We start from the raw sequence: 19,094 nt of genomic DNA, 5'->3' as shown, positions 1-19,094 counted from the left end.
CGTTTGCTCTGATTGAGCACTAAACAGCGTTTTCCCCAGGGAAAAGCAGTGGGACAAAAGGAAGTGTGGCCCTGACTCTCAACTCTCAATCACTTTTTGGTTCTTTACTGTATTTCCTTGGAGTATTCTGTTGGAGGAGGCCACATGCTGGTGGAGCCACTGGTCAATGGAACCAGAGTTAAAGTGGGCAAAGCCAAACACAAACGAGGAACCCCATCTCTTCTCTTTCTTTCTTTCTGCCAGTATCTTTCTGTCTCCTTGCCATATGCATGGAATTAGGCTAAGAGCTTCATAAATGTATGATAAAAGCTGCAAGTTGTTCACCCCTGCTTTAAGGTTTTCCATTATAATACCTAAGAGCTTTTCTTTTTTTACTTTATGCACCCCAGCTTCCCTTTTGCTTATTACGTGCTATTTCTCCTTTGATGTTTGTGTGCTCCCAGCTGTTTTCTTTGTTCTGCATCTAAGTTTCTCTTTGCCATTTATTCCCATCGCATGGCTGTGGTGATGCATCATGATGTCATTTGGATAAAAACTCTACATCCTCCCCACTGCTTCTTACTTTGGGTAATTGTGTTTCCGACCAGAAATGGTGTATTGTCTGCAAGTATGATCCTATCAACAGGAAGTTTGCTTTCTGTGCACCTTATCTAGGAAAAACTTTTAGATATGAAGATTTATAATAGTCTACAATGGCTGAACAAATGCTAATTTTACGTTTTGTAAGATAAAGGTTTTGCCATCTATTCCACAGCCTACAAAAAACCCTTTCTCTAGCAAGGTTTCTCCTAAGGCTACTCAAGAAAAAGTGTTGATAAATAAAACACCTTCTTCAAACTATGTCAGTTCTTTTGTCTCAGTCTCTTGTACCCACAAGCAAAAATTTAAATAGGGATGAGTGAATCAAATTCTGATCTGTGTCACTTTTGCATGTAAGTTCATTCCATGCCGCTTCCAAATTAATCTGCAATTATATATATTTTTTTAAAATCTGCATGGAAATCACATTTAAGTGCCATCCTACTGGCAAGCCTTTCTCTCTGCTGGCAGAGAAGCTCTTAAACCTCTTCCTACAGTCCTTCAGATGGCTGAGTGCTGGCTGCAGAATTGCTCCCTAATTCTTATTGAAAGACAATGAACTTTTGGACTATAAATCAAGTCAAAACAACCTTTCCCCCCATATTCCTCAATAAAAACTTGCAAAAGATTCCGATTCCTCATTCATGCCCACCTTTTCAACCACAACAGTTAAAGAAAACATAAGAGTTCAGTGTTGGTTTTGCTTTTTCCTTTTTGCTTTTTTGTAAAAATAATAATAATAATTGTCAGGATTTGCTTTGTTCAGACCTAGAAACACCTTGGATGAGGAGATGGGAAAGCAGGAGCCCCTAGCAGATTCCTCCTGCATTGCCGGCAAACCTGAGGATCAATGTGTCCTTACCACAGATCTCAACCTCACTTGCCTGTGTTCCTAGTTAGCTTTCACGTCCCACCTAGTCACCTCCAGGTCTACAGGAATAGAGGAGATGACAAAACAAGCAGGAGCTTTGGAGTGCCAATGAAATGTCCAACAAGCTACTTAGGAGATGGTAGACTCAGGTATAAATACCTACCCATTACAATGCCCGGTTGAAAGCCAGGAAAGGTAGAGCTGCCACGTATAAAGAAGTTTGCCTTCTGAGCTGCTTTACTTTTCAAGCAACATACAACATCTCCAACATCTTAGAACTCCTTAGAACTCAGGAGAGCCAGCGGTGTAGTGGTTAAGAGCGATAGACTCGTAATCCGGTTAACCGGGTTTGCGTCTCCGCTCCTCCACATGCAGCTGCTGGGTGATCTTGGGCCAGCCACACTTCTCTGAAGTCTCTCAGCCTCACTTACCTCACAGAGCGTTTGTTGTGGGGGAGGAAGGGAAAGGAGAATGTTAGCCGCTTTGAGACTCCTTCGGGTAGTGATAAAGCAGGATATCAAATCAAATCCAAACTCTTCTATTCCACAATTTGGGATTTATATGTTGTGCTTTTAGTTTTCACCAATTGATAGTTTTTCTGAATTAAAATTTTATGCTAATATGTTAAAATTGCATGCAGCAGGTGGACAGAAAATGTCTTAATTTGCACATATTGAAACAGTAGTTTTGTATTTATATTATTATTTCCTCATATAATAAAACTGTGTTTTCCTTAAATATGTCTCAGTTATGTAGTCCCCATATATCAAAGTTCCTGAAATGATATGGGTTAAATACCTCCTCATTCAGCACAGATGCTAATAATGATATAATAATTCTTTGTTAACATTTTCCAAGGTTTATCCCATGCTTCCAATAAGGCACTTACTATAAATGGTCCTAATGTGTTCTGTTTATATCTATTGCTCTTTTATCAAAATTAGATCACATAATGGTAATTTACAGCAAACAAGTCTGAATGGGAGGGAAGAACTGCCATATTTCTCCATCCAATCAGACTGCTGAATTGGCTTATTTGTATGATAAGAATGAAACAAGTTTAGTATCCCACTTCCTTCTCTTTTCTACTGATTACAGGGGGATTGCTTTTGTTTCGCTTTTTAGTAGTAGCATAAAGACCAGAAAAGTTCAGATAATAGACAATAATGATAAAAAAGTATTTTTCTATGGTTCTTATCATCCAAAATTGCCAAATACCTAATAGGTTGTGTAGTGCAATTAATTAATCTAATTACATTGCTGATAGGGAGGTTGCCTTTTTCAATTTAATTGCTGTAAGTTTAGCCTTATCTTTGTTCAATGAAATCTCCAGCATGTTTCCAAAGCAATAGTATGATCAATCTGCTCTTAGACCTTCAATGTGCAAAGGAAAGGGGAACCCTCCATAGACCTCACATAACTCTCTAAATCCTTCTCCCCGTCACTCTTTGGCCGGCACATCACTAACCGTTCAGGCGTTTCTTACAACAGAAAGCCTTTTGGTAGTTCCCATACTAAGATTCATGTAGCCCACAGTTCTATAGTGGGCAGGTTACTTGTGCCTGGAGCAAATTTAGATTACCTGCAGCATTCTGGAGATCAGAAAGGGTGACAGATGCCAGCACTGAAGCACCATTCAGCCTCCCCTCCCAATGGTTCATCCTAGCTTGTAATTCCCAAGTAGCTAGTAGATTGTGAAATCCAATTAAACAGCCTAACTGGGAAATAAAATCAGTTAAATTCGTTTTTTTTAAATCCTCTGGTTCATTATCTTTTTTACTTTTGCTGTCAATTGCATAAAATATTTTAAAAGTATATGTCAGAATCACCCCAAAATGTGTTGTAATTTCATTTCAGAGGGACAGCATGTTTCAGAAGCAATTGCTCCTAAGGTGATCTGGGATCGGTTACAATGCTAATCTCACAGCTGTCTCTCTTACTAGCAGTACTCATAAATCATATGGTGTGTAATAAGAGGAGCAAGTTGGAGAGGTTAGAAATCTTAAGAAAACTGTGACAGAAGTGATAGATGATATTAAGTGACTACATTCTGAAGATATTTTATATTTTATAAAAGGGAATGTGTTGCATTGGAGATAAGGTCCTTTTGCATCCCCCCTCCCCTTCTGAATATCAACACTGGGAGATGTGGAATACTTCTGTAGCATTTCCAGATGAGTATCAAAGTTGTGCTTTATGAAGGAAAAAAGGCAACTGAGATTTAAAAGTGAGAAGAAATCCCCATGAATTTGGTTGTTACAGCACGAGCCTACTTTATTAATGCAGACTGTTACACAGTTTTAACTTTTGTATGATCATTGCATCTGTATGCTATGCACAGGCATAATGCAGTAAAAGGTGTCAAATAAATTATCCAAATTCACACTTATGCAGAAATTTGGGGTGTCCCAGAACCCCAGAGTTCACCCTGGAATCAAACCCCTCTCTTATATGCTTAGTCAGGTTCGTGGCAAATTAATAATGGGGTTTCTGGCAGCCCCAAAATGGAGTTTTTATTCATAATTTGATGATATACTGTACATAAGAACATAAAACACGGTAACACTGAGCATAAGAAGAGCCCAGCTGGGTCAGGTCAAAAGCCCATCTAGTCCAGCATTCTGTTCTCACAATGACCAACCAGGTGCCTGTGGGAAGCTTGCAAACAGAGCCCAAGTACAAGAGCATTCACCCCACTTGAGAGTCCCAGCAGCTTGTATTCCACTGTCTCCAACAGTGGAAGCAGAACACAGCTACGCCAGAGGCCATTAGGAGGAATGAGAAGGAGGTGTGGAAGGTGTACAACATCCTGACCTCCACTTGCATCAATATAACTAAATTGTGTTCCACTATACAAAGCATGGGTAAATTTCATTACCAAAGAGAGAAGGCTGCATCTAGGGAAGACAGGCAAGAGCATCATGTGAGTGAGACCTCCTCATTCTGTCTTTTATTGTGAGAAGTGAAATTGCAAGGAAGCAGGCAAAAGGCTTTCTCAGTAGCTGCACCCGCCCTGTAGAACATCCTCCCATCATATGTCTAAAAGATAAAGAATCACATGACTTTTAGTGGCTATCTTAATCTACATCAGGAAGCTTTTAAAGTTTGATGTTTTGTTGTCTTTATACTTTGTTGGAAGCTGCCCAGTCAGATGGGCGGGATACAATAAATTTATTTTGTTGTTGTTGTTTGAAAGCTGAGTGAGTGGGATGTATCACCTGTTGGGACATCTTTGTAGCTTCCATTCATTTGTGAACCTCTTTCCTTGCTCATGAACCTTGGAATATGAACTTCTGGAACCTGTTTGCTTTGGAGTGTGTACTGCTATTAGCCTGAATAAAGATCTCTGGCTTGCTGGCTTGCAAGAGTCACTGCCATGCTTTGGGACAGGAGCCTGAGACTTGCCCTCATCACTAGATAGATCTAGCTGACAATTAAGTATTTTCCAGTTCACCAAATGAATTTTCAATCAGGAACCAATAAATCTACATATCATTGAGTTGGATCCAGGGTGTCCCTTCCATTAACAAAATAATTCCATGAACAGAGATCCACTGGGGTAATTTGTCTGATTCCTCCTTTGCTCTGCAGCCTTCCAGAACAACTTTTGAAGGGATTTGGGGAACTCCAGAGGAATGAGGAACTAGTGAAAATTGCCTTCATCTTCCTCTAGCTAGAGCATCCTGTAAATGTTAGATACAACCCACTGGGAAGGGGTTTTTTTAGGGGGGGTTCTATTGGTTACTGAGCAAGAACATCAGCTTATAAACCAATAAAATACTTTCCTGGTTACTAGACTGACTAAAACAGGAGAAATCTACCATCAAAAGGTTTATTTAATAAACATGTCTACCTTTTTCTGGCATACTAAACTATTCCTTTGGTCATCATGGCGCAAAAAATTATATGCTTATATTCCCATGAAGAACATTCCCATGACACACAGCAAAGTGCTGGTCCTTTGTTGCAATTTCTTGTAATTCCTGTAGGGATCAGGCATTTGATTAGCATCCCCTCTCATGAAATAAAACAGAAGAATCTTCTATTGAGGAAGAAGAAAACTCATTGTTTTCATAAAAGAGAGACTATATATATATATATTAGCAAAGCTTCAGAATATTTGACCAGTCCAGGTGCATTTGTGCAGGATATGCTTCTGCTTACTTAAAACAAGAGCTTTAGTTTACTATTCACTAATCCTCAATAATAAAGACTGAAAGTTTCAGATTCTAGAATCATTCATCAGTTACCTGCTTTGGCTGACCCATAGTAAAATGGTTTGTTTGAATGTTTCACTTCAATAATCTTTATTTTTTTACCTGCTTCAGTTGTCATTTCTGACAGTACAGAAATCCAGATAGTGCTAGCTGGCCTCTGCAATAATCCATGTGAACATTTGGTTGATGGTCAAAAGAGATTTTTGTGTATTTCAAGGAGAACTGAAGAGATCAGCAAAACCATGTAAGAGTATATAGCCACGAATGTCAGGTTTTGTCAGTTTACAAGTGGAAACAAAGGCTGAGGAACCTTTGAATCACTGATGCTGAAAAGTTTGCCAGAGCACTTCAAATGAGAAGTTAGATAGGGGAATTAATGTTGACTGGTTCACCAGTGGAAATAAAAGTTTTTGCACACCAAAAGCATAGAAATGAAATGGGCATTCTAAACTAAACATTCTAAACATTTTAAGCCAAAAGTGGGAAATTAAGCTAGAAATATTCCCAATTGTTTTGCCCTTGTACTATTTGAAATTGCTTGCTTTTTTCATATTACAGGCACACTTTCATAATTGCGTTTCTTTTGTCTTTGCCTCTTTTCCATTTCCATCTTCATTTAGCACGTTACATGATGTGTTTTTATTTAAGCCTTTTCTCAACTTTTTGCAGTTCCTCAATTATGCAGACAAGCCTAGACCTGTATAGTTTTTAATGCATGTATCATCTGTTCAAAAATTCTACTGAGTGTGCATCAAGCAGCATAAACTATATGGCGGGATTGCCAACACGGAAACAGTGGGCCCACCATACCTTCTATGCTGCCCACAAAAGGTCTCAGTAATATCTCCATAAAAATCCACAATGTACCTGAGGCTGGAATTAGCAGTTTGGTGCCTTTCCCCCTCTTGACGGTGTGGCCAATGGGGTGTATAACCACACCATTTTATGATCTTGTCTCTTTTCCTGCTCTTTTAGATGTGACAGCCATTTTGTGACTGGAAGTCATGGCACTTTCTTAAAAATTTAAATGTGCCCACTGCACCAAAATGGTTGGGAACCACTGGTACATGAAATCTCTCAGTCTGAACATTTTTTGTGAAATGTTTTACAGGTTCCTTTTTTTTCCGACGAGGGAGAAACATGAAATGAAAAGTGGTGCTCTTCTTTCTTCCCCTCTTCCATTTTGCCATGGGATGAGCTCCATTGAGCTCAGAAAGATTCCCCCCCCCCCAAGTAAACATGTGTAGGATCTGGCTGTTGATATTTCTTTTCCTTCTTCCACTCTGTCTCCTTCATTTGACACCATCTTTAACTTCTATTGAAAGATTACATGCATGGAGGAATAGAATTGTTCTCATCCAAAAAGGAATGGCTTTGTTAACACACGAGAGTTAATTCAAGTATACAGATATGCACATTTATAGAGAAAAGATTATGCTTACTTTTCTGTTTATATTTTGTACATCTCCACATACAAATTCTTTATCTCCAGAAACTAACCCATATTTTATTTTTATTTTTTAAACAAAACAAGCAAAATTGCACAGGAAATAAAAGTGTCATTATTTCCCAGCCTGACTTCTGTTACGCTAATACACATTAGCATAGTATTTCTCAAACTTTATCCTCTGGGCCACACTTCCAGAATAAAAATTTGTTTGTGCTACATTGAATTTTTTTATTGACAAGGAATATACTGGAAAACAAAAAGTAACTCATGGCAGTGCTTGATGGCAGAACACAACTACTTCCTAATATGATCATGGGACATACAGAGAGAACTGTATTGAGAGCTGCATTGGTCTCACACCTGCCCACAGTCCTGGCCATCTGCCAAAGTTGAGCCATGGGGGTGGAGTCTGTTTCTTCAATGCATTCCTCACAGCTGGCAAAGCAGCACTCAGCAGGACTGAAGTCTCTTTTTAACAGCTGATGAGCAGAGACATCAGTTCTGCTCTTCACAGGCTTCTTTGCAGGGGTCCCGGCGAGGAAACACATTGATGAAGCAGCACCCAGCAGGATGGGTCTAACAGCAACAAGTAATATTGAACTGACATCAGCTGATGAATGGAGTTTTCAGTCATGCTCTCTGCTGGAATCTGAGCAGGATTTAACTTCCACCCACTTTTCATCAACTGATGACCAGTGGTTAAATCCTGCTGCTTTGGGTGCATTGGTGGTTTTTGTCAGTGCAGAGCTAAACCCTGCCTATCAGCTAGAGTCACCCACCCATCAGGCTGGTGTCAGCTGGACAAGGTTTGGGGGAAGTGGCTTCACAGACCAACTTGGACCCCCTGCTGGGCCATGATTGGCTCATGGGCTAGCAGTTCCCCAGCCCTGAATAAAGGACCTCCATTCTGTAACTTTATCTCTCTGAGCAGGTTTATGTCCTGTTCATCCCACTGGGAAAGATGACAAAGTTGTTGCAGCACTAAGGGAGAGCCTCTGTGAGCAACTTGTTCCAACAATGGATAGCTGTGAACTGAGGCAATTTTAGTCTGTGCCTCCAGTCACCTTCACCTGTTCTTCACCACCTTCTGGAAAATAAGAGTCTTGACCTACTGGCTTGAAAATGGGTGTTTGTCCTGTACTCTATGGACCTGTGTTGAAGTCCTTGTGCTCTTGAATGGGTGAGGACCAGGATCACAGCTGCTCCGCAACTCATCCCACTTGCTCCTCCACTATTCAAGCAATGCTCTCTCCTCCCTTCCCTCCATTGTCGTTGCCTTTGCTGGTCTCCAATGTCCCAGCTTCAAGCTACATAGTTAGAGGGATCCGCCCCCCCAACACAATCTCAATTAGACCAGTTATGAGGCCATTTGGGATCAGAGCAACTTCTGAGTTTGCCTCTCAACATGTGGGTCATGACTTGAGAGCTTTCACCAATTTTATTTCCTGTCCACATCTACCTGTGACCTGTACCCACAGCTTTGCTAGGCCCTTCTTCACTCTAATCACACAATTACGATTCCTAGAAACAAAGCTACTTCATCTAGCTATGGGACACTCCTCATCATCTGTATCCACGGTGGCATTGGTTATCTACACTGAGAGCTGGCTTGACTGTAGGTTGGTGGCTCAGAGCTAAGGCAGAACATCCTGTCCCTTAGAAATACTCTCACTGCGGGGCAAAGTCCCTTAGAACAAAGGAATCTTAATTGAGCCTTGCACGTTGTTCACACCGCTTACTTACCCACTAACAATGGCAATTCCAGTCAGCTGAAATTCCAGTCAGTCTGCTGCTGTCAATAAGGATTTGGCTTGTTTTTATCCCAACACCATTGTATAGTCTGGTTATTTTGCTGCTCTCATGGATCACATAATGGCCACTTACCTGGTCAGAAAGTGGGTGGTGGTTGCAACCTGGTGCTGAAACCTCCCCAGCCATCACAAAGTTTGTAATTGCCCTATCATGGGCAAGCTGAGGGATGGAGCCAGGGTGGAGATAAAGGCTGACTGCATCCAAGCAGGGACTGGGCAAACTGTAAATTGTACAGTGGTACCTCTGGTTATGTACTTAATTCGTTCCGGAGGTCCGTTCTTAACCTGAAACTGTTCTTAACCTGAAGCACCACTTTGGCTAATGGGGCCTCCTGTTGCCGCCGCGCCGCCAGAGCACGATTTCTGTTCTCACCCTGAAGCAAAGTTCTTAACCCGAGGTAATATTTCTGGGTTAGCGGAGTCTGTAACCTGAAGCGTATGTAACCTGAAGCGTATGTAACCCGAGGTACCACTGTATTCAGAAATAGCCTTTGATAAAGAATGATGTATGTTACTGCAATGATCAGTTGTTCCAATTAGAAATTGTAATACATTCACTTCCTATATTGTTAATTGATATGAATGGCTTTATTATCTATTGAATCAGTCATCATATTATGAGTCATCACAGAATTGCCTATCAGCACACATTGGTTATCACAGACACTATAAACATATTCTGTCTACAGCGTATCTAGATACATCTCTAAAAATAATGAATTCTGTATAGTATTTTGTAGTCAGTAGTGCCAAGTAAAATCTTCAGGTAGGACATGAAAAGGAGAGGGAATGTTCTGTTATTTTCCTCTCTAGGTGTGATTTTTTTAAAAACCAAAGTCCCTTAAATATTTGGATCTGAGGGTGGGGGAGCAGAGAATCTTTTTATTATTCTTTTGCAATTTGTAATTTGCTACCCAGCTAATTGTTAACAATGTTCCACAGCTCTTAACTGCATGCTCAACAGCTTAACCTTGTGGTCATTAGCAGGTTTGGGAGTTGTTGCAAGGCTGTGAATATATACACTGTTGTGGGTGAATTAAAAGAGTGCTGCTGTGAAACGGTACAACAAACAAAAATAAAGCTTCTTTCATGGGGGAGGGATAGATAAATAATGACTAGGGATCTCAGCTTGCTTTGTTCCTATTTTAATAGTTTACTGTTTTGTGGTTTCAGTAATTAATATGACATTCTAAAAAGCATAAATCCTGCTGAGATATTTAAGTTAGGAGCATCCTCTTGATGGCGTACAAATATATGTGTGTGTGTGTTTGTGTGTGTGTGTGTGTGTGTGTACACACACACACACACACACACACACACACACACCGTTCCCAGATCTTAACAAGCTGTTTTGATTTACCTTTGAAAGACATTTGAATGGTAAAGTAGTGTGGCCTACTCAAACCATTTTAGTGTCATTGTTAACTAGAACCTCCTTTTGAAATTTATTGCATTCAATTACATTTTTAGAAGAATTTTAATTATGTGCCTGTAAAGAATAAAGATGCTCCAGGCTCCATTTGTTTATCATAGAGGGCCTGGGAAAGAAAAAAATAAAAAAACGAGGACAGAGCTTCCCAGCTCATGCAGGGGTTGCAGAGAGAGAGAGATGACTTTTAATTCGACAAGTTCAGAGAGATTTCTTAGTTTGACGCGCACAGCAGGGGGTCTTTGAGCGCCTGGCAATACTTCAGCATTCCAAGCTTTGAAAGTCTTTCCCTGCAGCAGAAATTGTATCAAAAGCCAATGATAATATTCCCTGCAAGGTAAAGCACCCTATTGAAGATTTCTAGAGCTGTTTATTTATTCATCACAGTTGTGTTTTTTTTAGGACATATCAGGCATATAGGTAATAATTCTTGTAGATTATATAAAAATGCAAATAAATAAATAAAAACTCTCATTAGTCTCTTGCCTTGTTATATTTCTTCACTGGTTACATGAACCTATAGACACTGCCATCCATCCCTTTCCGCCCAAAATGTGTCTCTTTACTGCAAATGTCTTTCCCTGTAATTTTAATAAAATCATCATTTCTGTCTACTCTCTACCACCTGCTGTGTGTGTAAGATGTTTATGGCCATCTCCTTCCAGCAAGCTTTCAACGTAATTAATTAATTTTACAGAAGGATATTCCATTTCTTAGGGGGTCTGTTTAAATCCCAATTTTAAAGTAAGTTTTAGATATCCGCTTTCATAGTCAAGATTAAAGCTCTCTTGTTTTGGTATTCCAAAGATAAAATGTTTTCATATTTTTGTATTACCTTCACAGGGAAAGAAAAATAACATATATATATATTTCTCTCCTTGTTTTTGTTCTGTTTGGTCTCCGCAGCAGAGCCAGGAGTGTGAGACTGCGACAACCATTCCCTTGTGTCATGTCATTGTCGGCTATCACAGTGGCAGAATCAGCCAGATCGCTGAAGACAAAAAGTGTCCCTCTTCCTCTTGCTCTTTCAACTGCCACTGGCATCCAAAGTGACCTTGCCTTGTAAATATTGGTGAGTGACCACAAGGGGAAAGAAGCTCCCTGCTGAAAGAGAACTTCTTTTGGAGGGGGGGCTGTAGTGGCCTGAGGGCACTACATTGCTTAAAACTGTGTTTTCACATGGGGTAAACATTGGGGATGTGTGCAGAAAAAAATTATGCGCAAGATTTTTCTTTCTTTGTTTTAATCACTATTCCATATAACCTACATTTCTATTTTTAACTTAAAGGCACATACTAATGCTTTTTGCAGATTACACGAGCAACATGAAATCATTGCCTTGCTCGAGATTTAGGAAAGCCTCTGTCTCTCTCAAAGACGACTTATGTACTATTCCCTGAGGCTTATGTTGATGCATCCCTCCCACTCCCTAAAAGGTAGTATAGGAAGTGTAACACAGAGATGGAACACACAGGCAGACCCATGACACTCACCCCTCCCCCAAATATTTTTTTGTTGTTTCTACTGCTGCTGCTGCAATTCAGAGGTTTGTGGTTTTGTCCCACATCTACAAAAACACAGAAGAAAAATAATCAGTACTCCTTTGTGTCATGTTAGAACCAAAGCTATGGGGGTAGTGAATAGCAGCCATCTGGTGTTCTCTGAAGAAAGATGTATGTTCCAATAATCACTGCCTGATATTAAGGCATGCCATAATCTGTGATTATTAGCATTGCCCGGTCAATATTTCAGAACTAGTAGACGCTTTAGAGTTCTGGAGTTCTGAAATAACAGGCATCTGTTACTCTTTTTGCATTGTAGTAATCTGGAATATGAGAAAATCCTTTCTCCCTCCCCTTTTGAAAATGGGGGGATTATACTTGAAATAAGAGAGAGCAGTCAGTCCCAGGGATGGCAGCTTCCTTGTCTTATCTTCTTTAGAATCCTTGGAAATACAGAATCAGAGTGGAGTTTTGGCCAATGCAAAGAATGTTTCATTGCCCAAATGAACTGGAAAAAGAAATGGGTGCATTAGTGCAACACACAGTTGAGCCTGGGGCATTTTTAATGCTAAAATGGATCTCAGACGACTAACCTGCCTCTAATAGGGAATTGAGAACTATATTCAGTAGGGCACTTCTACTACAACGAGATCAATTTTCTTTCTCCTAGCCTCTTCTCAAGTCTTAGACATAAATTTTTCACTATCTACAATTCATCCTTCGGGTTTTGCATTAGCTCTGAGGAACGATTGGGAAGTTTAGAAGGATTCCTGTCTTCAAAGGATGATGTTTGACATTTAATTCAAATGCACAACCCCTTGCACACAATAATCCTTATGAACTTCCAAATAGTTCCTCATAACTATAGAGTTATGCCCAGACCCTTCTAATCTCTGGATCCAGCAACTGTTCAAATATAAGCAAGGATTCAGTTCCTGGAATAGCCAACCTAGTTTCCTGGTAAGGGGATAGCCGAGGTAATGAGCCATTAAGGGAACAAAGGAAGTGGATCTGTGCCATATAGAAAATAGGTAGGGCCCCTCAACTGGTTGGTAGTTAGAAAGACAAAGGCCAGAGAGGAGAGTTGACTGATGTGAGTTAGAAGCCGCAAGGCAGCAGGCTGGGAAGCCAGAGAGTCACAGTGAAGCTTGATTTCTGCTTGAATCTAAGGATCTAAGGCTGTGGCTATGGAGGAAGCAAGGCCCGCTTGGGTATTAATGCTGCAGCTCAAGTTACTAATTTGTGTAAGTAAAGCACATGTCATAAAGACTACATGTGCTCATTCTGAAGGAAACAGGGGTAACTGGACGGAACCCCTGGAACCTTGCACCACTCAGTAATTGGGGTGGCATGCAACAATAATGTTACTACAAATCCGTTCCTTATGGCGAAATGGGTCACTGGTAGAAGCGCCGCTGTGCGCAGGCACATTTGGCGGTAGCCCACTTCTGTGCATGTGCAGATGGCGGCAGCCGCTTCTGCGCATGAACGAATCACGGCAAACCCGGTGTTTACTTCTGGGTTCGCCGCGGTCGCAACTTGGAACGGGCCTAAGTAGAGTGGGACGTAAGTAGAGGTTCTACTGTGTGTGTGTGTGGAGGCATGAGTCATGTGACTTTTGGGGAAGATAAGCATTTTAACTATCCTAATTTTAGAAGGAAAGGTCCCCTTCAGTCCTCTCACCAGTCCTCTTGGACCTTGTTCTGTTGGGACTGCTCTCTGCAGCTCCATGTTTCTTCTTTAGTGCCATGCACTAGTGCTGTACTTGGGGTCCAGGGGGATCTGCCATGAGCAGATTCTCTACACTTTCATAGGAATAACCACATAGCACCAAGTGGAAGAACTAGGAAATAGCTTAACTTTTGGTCACCTCACATGGGGCTTTTAGTCCACCTTTCTTCCCTGAGAATAATTCTCTGAATTTGTTGATAGTTGCTATATATTTTGCATTGTGCGGAAAACTATAATGCGTTTCTTTTCCATTGGTCAAGAATAGGTATGGGAGGATCTGTCAAATTTGATTCTCTTCATTTCTCATTTCTCATTTTTCCAGTCTTGATTTCAGTTCTCTACATTTCTGCTTCAGTTTGCAGGAATTTTTCTTAAAAAAATAAATATCATGAAAATTCACCAGCATTTTAGTATAGCTTTACCCTAATAAATATATATATTTGTATGCTGTTTTGACTAGTGTACACGTTTCGCAAGCAATGTCTCCTAACAGAACACACTTTTGTAAGTGTTTCCACTAACACTCTCACTTTTGTGCTCATTTTTACCTAGTATTTGCATTTTGTAACCATTGGTTAGTTGGAGAACTGTGTTACAAAATTCAGATAATAGCAAATTTCAAAGAATGGCTGTGTTTTAGTTTTCATATTGTTTTGGATTTGACAAATTTGCCTTTAAATGTAAACTGAATTAGATTTCCCCTCCTTTCATAGGCAAGAACCAAGTTCCTTTTAGACTTATAAAAACCAGGAAGTGATCCAGAATTATTTATATACAGTTGCTCTAAACCTAATCCAGTTTTTAAAATTTTTTAATGTCATGTGGCTATTACTTTTCTTGATAATGTATTTTAGTGATTTGTCTTGGGACTGCAGTTTACTTTTTGTTTATTTTTTTTAAAGTGGGCTTGTGATAGCTTCTCTTTGAACAGAGTGTTTGTGTTAAACAACATTCTGCCAGAAATTAAATTTTTACGTAGTGATGTCTTATTTACCGTAAGGATTCCAAAGCAAATGTGCTCTGTTGCTGCTGCTTTTCTTCCTATTCTGTATTGGAACAAGGTGGCAAGGTAAGGTGCAGGGGGCTTAACCCATAACATATCAGGTTTCTTTATATATATATATATAAAAATGCTGCCAGACTATTTTTCAGAAGTTTTCAGTGAAAGTTATATATAAAAAGCTTTAAAGACATGTTTGCCACTTTGAAGTCTGTGTCTCTGAAGTACACATAGAGGCTTAATGAGGACACTTCCATGTTGCTTGGTACAAATATTGATTGACTGTACACACTTGCATTAGCTTCCAGCATCATGAGCAATCCACAGTCCTAGACAAGTGGGTTTTTTTGCTATCAGTTGCGATTTCATAAAATACTTTTCCATTTTAGGGTTTTAAGGTGTCCTTGTTCCTCAGATGTGTTTTCCCTGATGTTGAAAGGAAAATGTGGTCAATAACTATATAGAACTATGCTTATTATTATTATTATTTATTCAATTTATATACTGAATAAGGTTTATGTGATTGGTTGTTGAATCATTCTTACTGCACAATGGGAATAATGAGGGAGAGAGCAATGATAAGTTACATATTGGAATACTCATGGAGCACAATTCACCAAGGCGATCCTTTACACTTGGGGCTGCTCTGCGCAGTAACAAGAGCTTTAGACATACAGTAGTTTTAGCTCCATGTAAGTATCCCCAAAGAGGATACCCTAGACTTTAAGTGAGATAATGTATAAACTTATGACGAACAATATTCACTATGAGCTATCTGTAATTTTTTGACAGAGTTATTTATCGAAGAAATTCATGGGTAACTTTTAATATTAGATGTATGTGACTGTTTCACAGTTGTGCTTGATAAATTGTGAAGACAACATGGTGAATTTATCAACTAAATGAATCACTGAATTCATTCATTTATCTCCTTTGGAGAGATCCTTAGAAAATGGAGGGGGTGGAATTGTGAAGCAGCCCTCTCATAAAAATAATAAAAATAAGATTTTCTTGCTCACATGGTACTCTGATAAGTTGCTTTGTTTGATTACAAAGAATGGCCTAAAATGAGTTTTATGCAGATTTTTTTAACAATAGAACACATTGTGTTATGTGCAATTTTACTGGAAGGCATTTTGAGATATAGCATTTACTAAATCAACTGACTGTGGAAGGAAATATCAAGATTAAGAGCATATATGTGTTCTAGGGTTCATGCTTTTAAAATTGCATATATTGATAAAGGTGTTCCAAAATATAAAATATAAGATTATTCTTTTACATACTTAATGGCATTAATGATTTTTCTGGCAACAGAAAACACAGCAGTTTATGCTTCAGATCCGGCATGTGGAGCTTGGTTGTTGTTGTTTTTGTTGCCACTTATTAGTTTATTTTACTAAAACTAACCCAACGTGACTTCCAAAGTAGTACAAGTATTAAAAAACAATGTAAAACAAAAACAGTTAAAAAAATTAAAAGCACATTCGCCACTAAAAAAGACCATTCTTATGTTGCCACTCCACACCTCCCTTAGAAGGAGCAAATTAAGTGATGAATGCATTGTCTGGGTTGGTTCATGTAAGGAAAAGCAATCCTTGAGATATGGGATCCTGAGCCACATCAGGCTTTATAAATAAAAGCCAGCACTTTGAATTGAGTCTGAAAACTGACTAGTAGCCAGTGCAATCAGACCAGAATTGGTTTTATATACTCAGACCATCTGGTCCTGGTCAGCAATCTAGCCACTGAATTATTCATGTTATTGTGTGCCAGGGAAATGCCCTCTGAAGATATGGTGGTGTTAATGGATCTATCAATATGTGAATAATTTTCTTCTCGTAGCATATGACTTCACACCTGTAGGAACTATGACCAGCCTAAGGTTATAACAAATGGCGGTGCAGTAAATTGTGCATGAATTGTTTCAGAGAAAGCGGGGTGTCAGTTCATATATTATGTAGATAACTCCGACAACAAAACATTGATACTTCATTGCACACAGTGCTACAGGGCCTGCTTTTACAAGGATTTTTAAAATTGTCATTGTTGTTTAAAGAAACGTTTCCTATTCAGCCTTCTTACTGAGGTATCCGGTGAAGAGTTCACCACAGATAAAGTAGCACAGCATCAAAATGCACTTTTTTTGCACTGGAGTGACTAGCAAAATTTGTGTGCTGTCTGGCCCTGAGCCATAATGGCTGCCACCATTTTGTGGCTCCATTTACAGGTTGTGAAATGGGGAGGTGAGGTTCACTGATTATGGAGGTAGGCAGCAACCTTTCTACTGTGGTGCACTGCTGCCATTTTTTTCCAGAACACCCTGCTGAGCAAAGCTATATTGTCATGTCAAGGTAAAAAGGTAAAGGTAAAGGACCCCTGGATGGTCAAGTCTAGTCAAAGGCGACTATGGGGTGCAGTGCTCATCTCGCTTCAGGCCAAGGGAGCCAGCGTTTGTCCGCAGACAGCTTTCCAGGTCACTTAGCCAGCATGATTAAACCACTTCTAGTGCAACGGAACACTGTGACAGAAGCGAGAGTGCACAGAAACACCGTTTACCTCCCCACTGTCGTGTTACCTATTTATCTACTTGCACTGGTATGCTTTTGAACTGCTAGGTTGGCAGAAACTGGGCCAGAGCAATGGGAGCTCACCCCATTGTGTGGATTCAAACTGCTGACCTTCTGATTGGCAAGCCCAAGAGGCTTAGTGTTTAGACCACAGCACCACCCGCGTCCCCCATCATCATGTAGCATCATTGCAAAGAGTATTCTAGGAAGAGAAGTGGTGGCAGTAGCAGTCAGTAGGAGCACTGCTTCAATCACTGCCACCGTCATACAACATGGGAAATGCAGTGCAGTGAATATTTCCACCCTCCTTTATCCTCTGACCCACCACCGAAATTTGGCCATTTGTTTTTCCCCAGCACTGATTTCTTCACGCAAATAGTCACATGCACTTATTTATATATGTGTTTTATCTCAGTGTTTCTGTGATCATTATAATAAATTACATTTTCTATTGAGTGTCTAGATTTCTTTCATTGACCTGGTATAATGCCTGAGCATTGCAGGAACTATGAAGAAATCAGTTTAGGATTGTAAGGCGTGAGAAGGCAGAGTAGAACAGAGAGATGTCTCTTCCATTTATTTCATCTCTCCATCTCAGCCATGTCACCATAATCTGAGTTTCCTGAGGATCCCTGGTCCAGCCTCACTTCAGCTACTCTATGAAACAAAAACCAAACGAGATGGAAAATGCTACTTATTTATATTTTATTCAGACTGGGTGTAAATAGGGCTTTCATCCACCACCTCCTCCAAAAAATGTGCATAGGCTGTGCATGCATCTACAGTGTAGTGGAGCCTGTTCATTTGAAAGTAGATACAATGCATTCCACAGAAGCAGATAATGGGCACGTATTCCCAGTGACAACTAACCATGGAAATCGCCATGCATTGAATTCCTTCAGATTGACTAGATGCACATGACTGCCTCTGACCCACATCTGCAAAAGTCAGTTCATTTTTTGGTGCAGGAAAGTGTTTTATCAGAATCCATTTTATGTAATTGATTGAAAACTCTGCATTCCTAATCTGAACAGGCATAGCCTTGGAGGAAAAGAGAAGGCAACGTTGGACCCTTGGCCTTTCATACCTATATTTTTGTTTAAAGAAAAAACTGTCTGAGAAGTAAAAGAAATGTTTATAGTCTTAGTGCGGGACTATTAAGTTGGCAGCTTGTTGCATCCAAAATGTCAAATTTCAAAGCTGAACACTGAAAAAAATAAATTCACCATTCAATAGGTCTCCAGTGAGGCCCTTAACACACACAATCATTTTTCTGAAAACTATATAGGGGTCTCTTTTACTGCCTGGTTCTAAGTGCTCACTTTTAAAGTAGAAATTAGCTGATAGTATCCTGGGACATATTTATTTTTGATATCATATTAAACAAAATGCTAATATAGAAGGCTCTTGCAAATGATGTTTTTTTCATGGCACCAAGTTATCTCTGAATATTTTTGTTGAGCTTTATTTCTGCTGTTGGATGTGTAATCTTTGCTAAATGTTTTGAAGGGAAGGAATCAAATAAATTGCCCTATTTTGGTCTTTCTCATCTGTATACAGTTGTGCAGCTCTAGTAGACCTGAAAATTGCCCAGAGACAAACTTTTTAAAAAATAGAGTGCTTTTGAGGCAGAAAATTGCTTTTCTGCAGTATCTTCTAACAGATAGGATGTGACAAGAGGACAAGTAGTTACCACCATAAAGTAGAGTTGTAAAGTCTTTAAAAACAAAGCAGATCAAGGAGTTTTATTTTCCATCTCAGCTGACTACAAAAGGTTTACAATACTAAAAATTTGCCTTAACATTAACAGAAGCTACACAGTTTAGAAATAAGCCTTGCAAGCCTGCCTAACCCACCTGTGGCAGCTAGATGCTATAAGGGACATTCAGCATGATGCATAAGATCACAGAGTGTTTGTCAGCATCTTCAGAAGT

The 19,094-nt window shown here is 39.7% G+C and overlaps 1 protein-coding gene across 22 annotated transcripts in view; it reads left to right on the top strand.

Moving 5' to 3' along the window:
• The window catches only part of TENM3 (teneurin transmembrane protein 3), a 1,319,439-nt gene that overhangs the window by 407,314 nt on the left and 893,031 nt on the right, over nt 1–19,094 (top strand). For all 22 annotated transcript variants that reach the window (XM_081208578.1, XM_081208577.1, XM_081208575.1 and 19 more), the window contains exon 3: nt 11,264–11,429. The gene's annotated coding sequence lies outside the window, so the exon portion shown is untranslated. The remainder of the gene's footprint in view (nt 1–11,263; nt 11,430–19,094) is intronic.

Source organism: Podarcis bocagei, assembly GCF_964188305.1.
Source record: "Podarcis bocagei genome assembly, chromosome: 9".
Lineage (NCBI taxonomy): Eukaryota > Metazoa > Chordata > Lepidosauria > Squamata > Lacertidae > Podarcis > Podarcis bocagei.
This window is presented reverse-complemented; position numbering and strand designations above follow the sequence as displayed.